The sequence below is a fragment of the Sinocyclocheilus rhinocerous genome, unplaced genomic scaffold (genome assembly GCF_001515625.1).
Source record: "Sinocyclocheilus rhinocerous isolate Xijiao unplaced genomic scaffold, SAMN03320098_v1.1 scaffold236, whole genome shotgun sequence".
Classification (NCBI taxonomy): domain Eukaryota; kingdom Metazoa; phylum Chordata; class Actinopteri; order Cypriniformes; family Cyprinidae; genus Sinocyclocheilus; species Sinocyclocheilus rhinocerous.
The window spans coordinates 569,811-578,880 of record NW_015647064.1 but is presented as its reverse complement, the minus strand read 5'-3'; the positions used below and the strand labels follow the sequence as shown (position 1 = coordinate 578,880).

At 36.8% G+C, this 9,070-nt stretch overlaps 1 long non-coding RNA gene across 1 annotated transcript; it reads left to right on the top strand.

The window, feature by feature from the left end:
• Nucleotides 1-769: 769 nt before the first annotated feature.
• Nucleotides 770-8,641, top strand: LOC107708664 (uncharacterized). The gene is made up of 3 exons (XR_001636384.1): nucleotides 770-947; nucleotides 3,661-3,665; nucleotides 8,631-8,641. It is a non-coding gene; the product is annotated as an uncharacterized LOC107708664 (long non-coding RNA).
• Nucleotides 8,642-9,070: the final 429 nt, after the last annotated feature.

Sequence of the window (9,070 nt, the reverse complement as noted above, 5' to 3'; positions counted from 1 at the left end):
CCAGAGCCCGCTCCAGTCCGGGAGCTCACAGAGCTCATTAAGGAACTCACTCCAATCCAGGAGCTTACAAGGTCTACTCCAGAGCCCGCTCCAGTCCGGGAGCTCACAGAGCTCATTAAGGAACTCACTCCAATCCAGGAGCTTACAAGGTCTACTCCAGAGCCCGCTCCAGTCCGGGAGCTCACAGAGTCCACTCCAGAGCCCGCTCCAGTCCGGGAGCTCACAGAGTCCACTCCAGAGCCCGCTCCAATCCGGGAGCTTACAAGGTCTATTCCAGAGACCGATCCAGTCCAAGAGCCCTCTGAGCCCACTCCAGAGCCTGCTCCAATCCGGGAGCTTACAAGATCTATTCCAGAGCCCGCTCCAGTCCGGGAGCTTACAGGGTCTGCTCCAGAGCCCGCTCCAGTCCGGGAGCTCACAGGGTGTTTGAGTTACGTCGTGTTTTCTGTTCCCTGTGTTTTGAATTTACTTTTTGCCTAGTTTTTGTTCTGTTTTAGATTATTTGTTATTTTAATAAACTTACTGCACATGGAACTAATCTTGTTTTCTCCTGGCATTCCGTGACACTTAGTGAACAATGGCCCATTCGATCTTTCTTCTCTTTGAGGTTTTCACTGTTTCTGTTACATGGTTGTTAAACCAATGTTACTAAACGGGAAAAGAGAAAAAGAACAGGTAAGATATCACGTGATGTACATGTGCCACACTGAGTTTTCAATTGTGTATAGAACACTGTTTTTGTCGGGGCTGAACGCAGCCCAGGTTAGTGACACGTGCCACCTGATTGTATTTAATTGGTTGGTAGTAAGGGTAGTTTATTTAGGGCGTCCTTGACGCTGAAGATTTTTCTTTCTATTTAATTTAGGGGTTTGTTTGTGAATATTGATGGTTGAGTTAGATTAGAAGTTTTGTTTTTGTTCTTAGTAAGATTAGTTATGTTTTGTTCAGTTAAACACTGAAACACAGGTCTTTTGAAGTGAACTGCACACATTTCAAGAAATCTCAGACAAAACATGATGTCGCCCTCTTTTTGAAAGTTGAAAGATCTAAATATAAGAGCATCTGCAAAATAATAAATGTCAAACATGATTTCATTGGCTTACTTTGGTAAAATCTATGTGGCTTGTGCTGCAAGTACAGCATTAGTCTGGTCAGCACAAGACATTTATATAGAGTTAATTAATTATGCATACGTGGTTGGAAGTCGGATCTATTTGTCATATTAATGTGTCAGGTTAATTGAATACACACAAACCACAACTCATTCGTAATTCTAATCATAACTATGTCTTGCAATTCCTATATAATGCATGTGTGGGTCTCGTTGCGTCACTTGCATCTTAGTATTTGGACACATTTATGTGTATTTCTGTTGAGATAATATGACATTAATACACAAAAGCTTCCATATCAGTGGTCAACTCCACACATACAGTATCTCAGGAACATCAAGAGGAGACACTAACAATTTTGAATGTTAATGCTCTTCACAACCTTAGTTTCAAATTTAAATTTCTCTCTCATCCACCCACCTCTTCTGTCTCGCTTTCCCCCCACTTCTCTCTTCCTCACTCTCCTCCCCTGAGAAAATATGCAATAGGAAACACCCATTTCATGGAATGAGAAAAAATGGGACACCAACAGAGACATTCTTTACCTTGTTGGATTAATTTCCTAATCCTGCACATCAGAACGCCAATTTATTATTCAAAGCCACAAATGTCTGGCCTGAGACTTTTAATTATACAGGTTATTTCATCAAAATCACCTACTGCATTGTAGGGAAGGGCCTGTATTTGATTGTTAGAGGAAGCACTATTGATCTGACAAAAGATTAATGGATGTTCAGACTGACAGTAATTAAACTCTGTCAGCTCTGCTGTTGCCTTGTAGCAAGTCTTCATTACAAGACATGAACACGCATACAAACACATTCTAGTTACAGAAAAGTGCACACACACACGCACACACACACACACAAAACTCCAGCCTTCCACGTTTCACCTCCTTCCACCAGCAGTCCAATCTATTTTCACAAATAAAACTGCCACTGAAACAGTTTTAGCACATACAGAGCCATAAAACGTCCCAGCGCATGTCAGATCACTGCATGGAACGAAGCCATAACACTTCCTCATAATGAAGCCACAGGAACAGGATTAAGAGCAGGCTTATCGCTGACAGATTTAAAATGCTTTTTCATCAGAAATGTTACCATCAGCCAATCCATCTGAGCTGACAACATACACATATTCACTGCATAAATGTTTAACAGAGATTAAGCTAGCTGATGTTTAAAGGGATAATTCACCCAACTGTGTGACTTTCGTTCATCTGTGGAATATTAAAGAAGGTATTTTGAGAAATATTTATGTGTTTTTACAACCAATGGAAGTCTATGGGCTCCAGTGTTGTTTGGTTCCCAACATTCTGCAAAATATCTTCTACAAAGGAAAGAAAGTAATAGGTTTGGAACCACATGAAGGTGAGTAAACAATGACAGAATTTCTCTGAGGGGTGGAGTATCTCTTAAGTGCCTCACATTATATGTGCCTGCATATCATGTACAACCTCACAGAATACTAATTTAATTTAGACTTCCCTATATTCATTATATTTACATATGCGGAAGTAAGCTATTTCATTTCCAAGACTTCTGATTCATCAGCCACTATAGTTAAATGACTAGAAGAATAACGAAGTACAATAAACTGTTGGGCTACAAACAAAAGTGTTGTTTATGATTACATTACATTTATGCATTTAGCATAAGCTTCTATCCAAAGTGACTGCCTTCCACGTTTCACCTCCTTCCACCAGCAGTCCAATCTATTTTCACAAATAAAACTGCCACTGAAACAGTTTTAGCACATACAGAGCCATAAAACGTCCCAGCGCATGTCAGATCACTGCATGGAACGAAGCCATAACACTTCCTCATAATGAAGCCACAGGAACAGGATTAAGAGCAGGCTTATCGCTGACAGATTTAAAATGCTTTTTCATCAGAAATGTTACCATCAGCCAATCCATCTGAGCTGACAACATACACATATTCACTGCATAAATGTTTAACAGAGATTAAGCTAGCTGATGTTTAAAGGGATAATTCACCCAACTGTGTGACTTTCGTTCATCTGTGGAATATTAAAGAAGGTATTTTGAGAAATATTTCTGTGTTTTTACAACCAATGGAAGTCTATGGGCTCCAGTGTTGTTTGGTTCCCAACATTCTGCAAAATATCTTCTTCTACAAAGGAAAGAAAGTCATAGGTTTGGAACCACATGAAGGTGAGTAAACAATGACAGAATTTCTCTGAGGGGTGGAGTATCTCTTAAGTGCCTCACATTATATGTGCCTGCATATCATGTACAACCTCACAGAATACTAATTTAATTTAGACTTCCCTATATTCATTATATTTACATATGCGGAAGTAAGCTATTTCATTTCCAAGACTTCTGATTCATCAGCCACTATAGTTAAATGACTAGAAGAATAACGAAGTACAATAAACTGTTGGGCTACAAACAAAAGTGTTGTTTATGATTACATTACATTTATGCATTTAGCATAAGCTTCTATCCAAAGTGACTTACAATTGTCACCCCTGGACTGTTTGATGTGTTTTCTTTCCCCATGTGCACTGTGTGACCTAGTTTCTGTCTCCCGTTCATTATGTCATTTGGTTCAGGTGTGTCTAGTTTAATTATCTTAATTTGCCAACCTACTTAAGTTGTGTTCTGTTCACTGTTTGCTGTCCGGTCTACTTAGTCCCTATGTGGTCATTCTGCCTATCCAGCCTTTGTTTGCGCTATTGTGGAATATTAAAGACCATTTGCATTAATCTTCATCTTCTTCCTGCGTTTATTTCACCATAGTGTGACAACAATGGAGGTAAATTAGCAATTTGTCACAGAGCTAACAATATTCGTAATGTACTGAGCCAGGTTTAGACGACTAAATTAGTAAACAAGCGGTGTGGAAGAGGTGTGTCTTCAGCTGATTCTTGAGATTGGCAGCTCATTCTGAGTAGTGTGGAACAGAGAGGGGGAAGGTTTTGGTCTTTGTGTCTCGTTGTGAAGGAACAACGTAGCTTGTTCAGCGACCATATCAGGCAGGAGATTAGATCATTTAAATAATCGATTATTTATGATTAATACTGTAAATTAAATAATATGATAACAAATACAAGTTTGCACTATCAAGCAGAACAACGGACTGTTATACTATATAGCTAAAATAACTCTTAACAGAAGCCTTGCACATTCTGGTAAAAAATGGCTGTATACCCATTCTTAGGGTGTGTTCACACTTGGCAAGTTTAGTTCATTAAAATTAATTCTGGTGCACAGGGCAGGATTTACGGGGCCGGAGGCCCCTGGGCTTGAGGTTATGTTTGGGCCCCATACCTATACTACAAATGCCCTCAACTAGAACATTATTATGTAGTAACACAAAATACACAAAAAATAAAATATGCTTTCGGGTTCATATACTGTATACAATTAATATGCAACATGTCTAGTCAAAGTTTAGATGTAATATTATAGTCACTATAATACAATAAACAGGATGTGATCTCTCAGTTGAGAGATCAAAACCCTGAAATAACACTGAGCAGAAAAAACTAAAGAGATGTATTATGAAAATGTGTCATATCTGTGTCCTTTTATGTCAGATTCTTAAATTTAATAAATTCAATCTGAATAAAAAAAAACATGTTGGTTATTAACAATCAAATGAAATCTCCATAAACAAAATCCATAGGTGGATTTTGCATAAGTTATGTTAAGTTTAAATACAACATTTTAATGTAGGAATATTAAATAATTGCAAAAATGAAATGAGCTACTTTAAAAAAAAAATGAAACCACAACCGGCAGTAGGTGGCAGCAAGTGACTGTCTTAATGAGTGAGTTAACAATACGAATCAACCGATTCGTTTAAAATGCTAATTAATTTAACTTAGCAAACGACTGTACTAATAGCCTGTTTGAACCATTTTAATGGTTAGAGAGTCGGACTCGTAACCCAAAGGTTGTGGGTTCGAGTCTCGTACCGGCAGGGCTTGTAGGTGGGGGGGGAGTGAATGCACAGCGCTCTCTCCCACCTTCAGTAGAAGACTAGTTAGGTACGTATACCTAACTGTGCGTAAATATAACATATACATATAAGGTGTATATGTTATATTTCAATAACAATGGGGAAAAGCTTGTGTTACAGGAAGATTTGTGTGTGTCTGTGGGATACGTATGCTATGGTGCCTAGCAAAATCATTCAGAGCTGCTGGGAGCCACACCCTGCCAACCCAGCAGGAGGTCTCTGCTCAAAGGAGGAGAAAGAGAGAGACAGAGAGTGGGGGATGTTTGCCCTGACACCTAGAGAGAACACATCAGACTAACCCAGGGAGGTGACAAACAACAAGGACATAAAAATGACATAAATGCATATATAAGATGCACAAAATACAGGGAAGAAACCTCCCCAACCTATACACAAACACAGTACAATACTGCACTGTAACACTAAAAAAACCCTTTTCACATCATCATCATCACTCCCTTTAATACCAACACTTTCAGATCTGCTTACAGTGGAAACTTTATAATAATACAATTATTTTCCAAAACCATGCCTTCCCATTCCATAGTTTCCATGTTTCCACAGTATTCGATTAAAACAAATATGGAGGGCAGTTTGAAGTATTGTAAGAAATGCTGTGCTGATCCCAGGTCAGCAGACAAAAGGCAGATGGAAGATGCTGCAGTAATGATTGCAGACTGCCATGAGCTGTTTCTTCCTTTTAATTGCAATTGATCAAAAAGCAAAATGTAGCAATTGATCCAAAATCAATAACCTAAGGTCTATTGTAAGACTCGAACCCATGCACAGGTCCTAAGGTCTAAGACCCGTTTTCACTTGTGAAAATAATTATATTTTACATTTTTTTCTATTAAGCATAGGCTATTATCTGATATATATATATATATATATATATATATATATATAGTATTATATATATATATAGTATTAATATATAAAATATGACCAGGACTTTTATATAATAATAACTTTGATCATATGGATCGTCCAACAATGGAATGTCCATTTTAAAGGAAGCAGATGAGAGTATTGACACACAGGGACTGTGTGGTAAAATCCATGCATGACCACACCCTGATGTCAGACTGCAACGTTTGCCTGCTCTTTCTCCCTCACACTCAGCACTGCAGTTATTATGTAACACACTGCCAGTGACTCTCTAACACATATCTCATATGTGACTTTCATCATTCAACCCTTGCACCCTTCACTGTTCACAGTCAGCCAACTGTTCTGCCATCATCTCATCAAACTCTCATCCTTAAATTGAGCACTGCAACTGACTAGCCTATATCAGATTTGGACTGATCATTGTGTCTGTGATAGATGATCAGAATTATGGTGTTAATTGCTTAAGTCACACTCAGTCTGAATAGCACAGACTTTGACAAGCATATCTGGATATCTGGATGTTCTTTACATAAATATAAAGAATGCTAAAGAATGAGTTATTCACTCGTCTGATGTACTCCATATTATTTCGAAAATACTGATATACTGTCATATGTTTCATAGATTATTTTTTTTCCCTCTATAGTTTAGTTAGATATTAATGAGAAACCGGTTAACTGACCAAATCATTTCCAAAAGTGATTGATTACTGTATATTGAACAATTGGAGTTAATTATACATTTGCTACAGCCAATGTACCTACTTATTTTTCCCTGAAGAACTGCAACTTTCACAAGCACATTTCTGTTTATAATATAATACAATACAATACAATATAATATAATATAATATAATATAATATAATAAAAAATAATATAATATAATATAATTTGATTATATATTCTTTTCAAGCTATACACTACACACTTTTATTGTCCCAACACGATCTTTGTCGCTTTAGTATTCAATGGCAATAATTGAACTACCGCGCCATCTGCTGGTCAGTTGGAACATGCAATATACAAAATGGATAAATGATGCCATTTCCCATAAAATGTTTTATAATAGGCTATCATTTGCTCCCTTTTCAAAACAAAACAAAACAAAACAAAACAAAACGTTCCCTTTTGGATGGCAGAAACGCCATACAATGTCAAGGATCTAAATACAATAGGTTGGTGGATCTTGCAAAGCTGTCAGGTGCAGCAGTAAACAGCAATGCTCAAATGTGAATTATTACTGAGATCACTAACCCAGCTCTGCTATCACTGTGCCCCAGAGCTCTTAACCCCTAATGGATAAAATCAGGTAAGGTGTGGAGGACAGATAACAGTGTATTATTCTAGTCCAACCCAGTCATTTACCTGCCTGTATTCATTTCAATTATAATTAAAACCAAATAACTGAACTAGTCAATTGCCACAATATAATGCAAACTGGCTTCTGTTCTAAGCCAATTCAGCCTGGTGAATATTGAGGCTGTTTTCATCATGGTATCTATAATTGCATGCCTGTGAGAGAATGAGGAACTGCCAGTCAGACTGCGACAAATACGATGCAATTTACGTGATATTGAGGCACAGTAGAATATTGAAATATACTTTTTTTGTTTTTTTTTACAAAACATATGTCCTAAACAGATACTGTAGGTTACCTGCAGAGCAACTTAAGTAAAAGTAAAGACATATTTACTAAATTTAAATGGTCCAGTGCAGAAATAGTGAAATCTTCATATGTCAGTCCATAACGAGTAAAGCCTTTATATTTTTATTTGTTTGCATCACTGTGGTCAGATTTAATGAACAAAAAACAAAAAAACAAAACAAACAAAAGATTCTTCTTGCAATTTAATCATTATGCTTACAGTTTGTAGTTTCCCTTCAACACTAGCATATTGAAAATGAAATAATTTTTTTTCAATGAACAGATGATTCATAACTAGATAATGCTTAGCATATGTCAGAGAAGGACGAGCTCCTCCAGTTAAATCTGCTTCCTTTCAAGGTCCCCCCCCCATCCACTACCTAAACATCTTGTGGAGTTTTTCCTTGCCACAGTTGACTTTGGTTTGCTCTTTGGCTTTAAGGCTTTAGACATTTATTTTTTGAATAGGTGCACATGAACATGACTTGTATAAAACGACTTGACTTTGATAACAACAGTCAAATGAATAAATAAAACATGAACAGGAATGAATTTGAACATGAGGGACTGGAAGCGGGAAGGATACTGAACTAATCTTGATAACAATAAACTGAACACTATCATGACATTTTATAGATATATGTAGACCAAATACGAAGAGACCAATGTTAATTTTTGTCTGTGATGTAATGCACATCAATTAATTTGTCTTGGACATTTGAATTTAATTAACTGAAATTGTTTCCTCACACACACACACAAAAAGAAAAGAAAAATAAATGACTAAATAAATAAAATAACTAACTAACTAACTAACTAACTACCTAACTAACTTTTATTATTATTCTTTAAAAATCTATAAATACAGATAAAGATACATTTCAAGAAATAATCACGGACACAAGTGTTATTTTTCTGAATATCAGCATGACGGTGAACAACAATATGACATCCATAATCTGTAAATTTGAAACATGAATAAAAAAGTTGATTTTGCAAAACTAGGCTGGAAGTTTGTACAAAGGAGATATAGTTCCACATATTCGAAATGGAGATCTTCCCATCTTTTAAATAATTTGTTGTGTGTTTCTTTCAACTAAAGTTAGTTCTAAATGAAGTCCAGGCTTCACGGTGTCGATGATCTGCAGACTCTATGATCTAAAATGACTTGGGTAAAGGAAACCTTAGACATTATGGTTAATATTGCATCCATTAGTGAGTGCAGATCAGAGTGCATTTAGGATTTCACTTTCATTTAACTGCTCTGACAGTAACTGGTCCTCAACAAAAGACCAAATATAATTCTGTAATGGCTTTAATGACCAGCAGATGTCAGCAGAGTTATTAAACAAAGACGGCAAGGATTCACTGTCAGGCCTAATAACCCTTTCTGAGCTGACAGACCTCAAAATGTCTCAATTTAACAC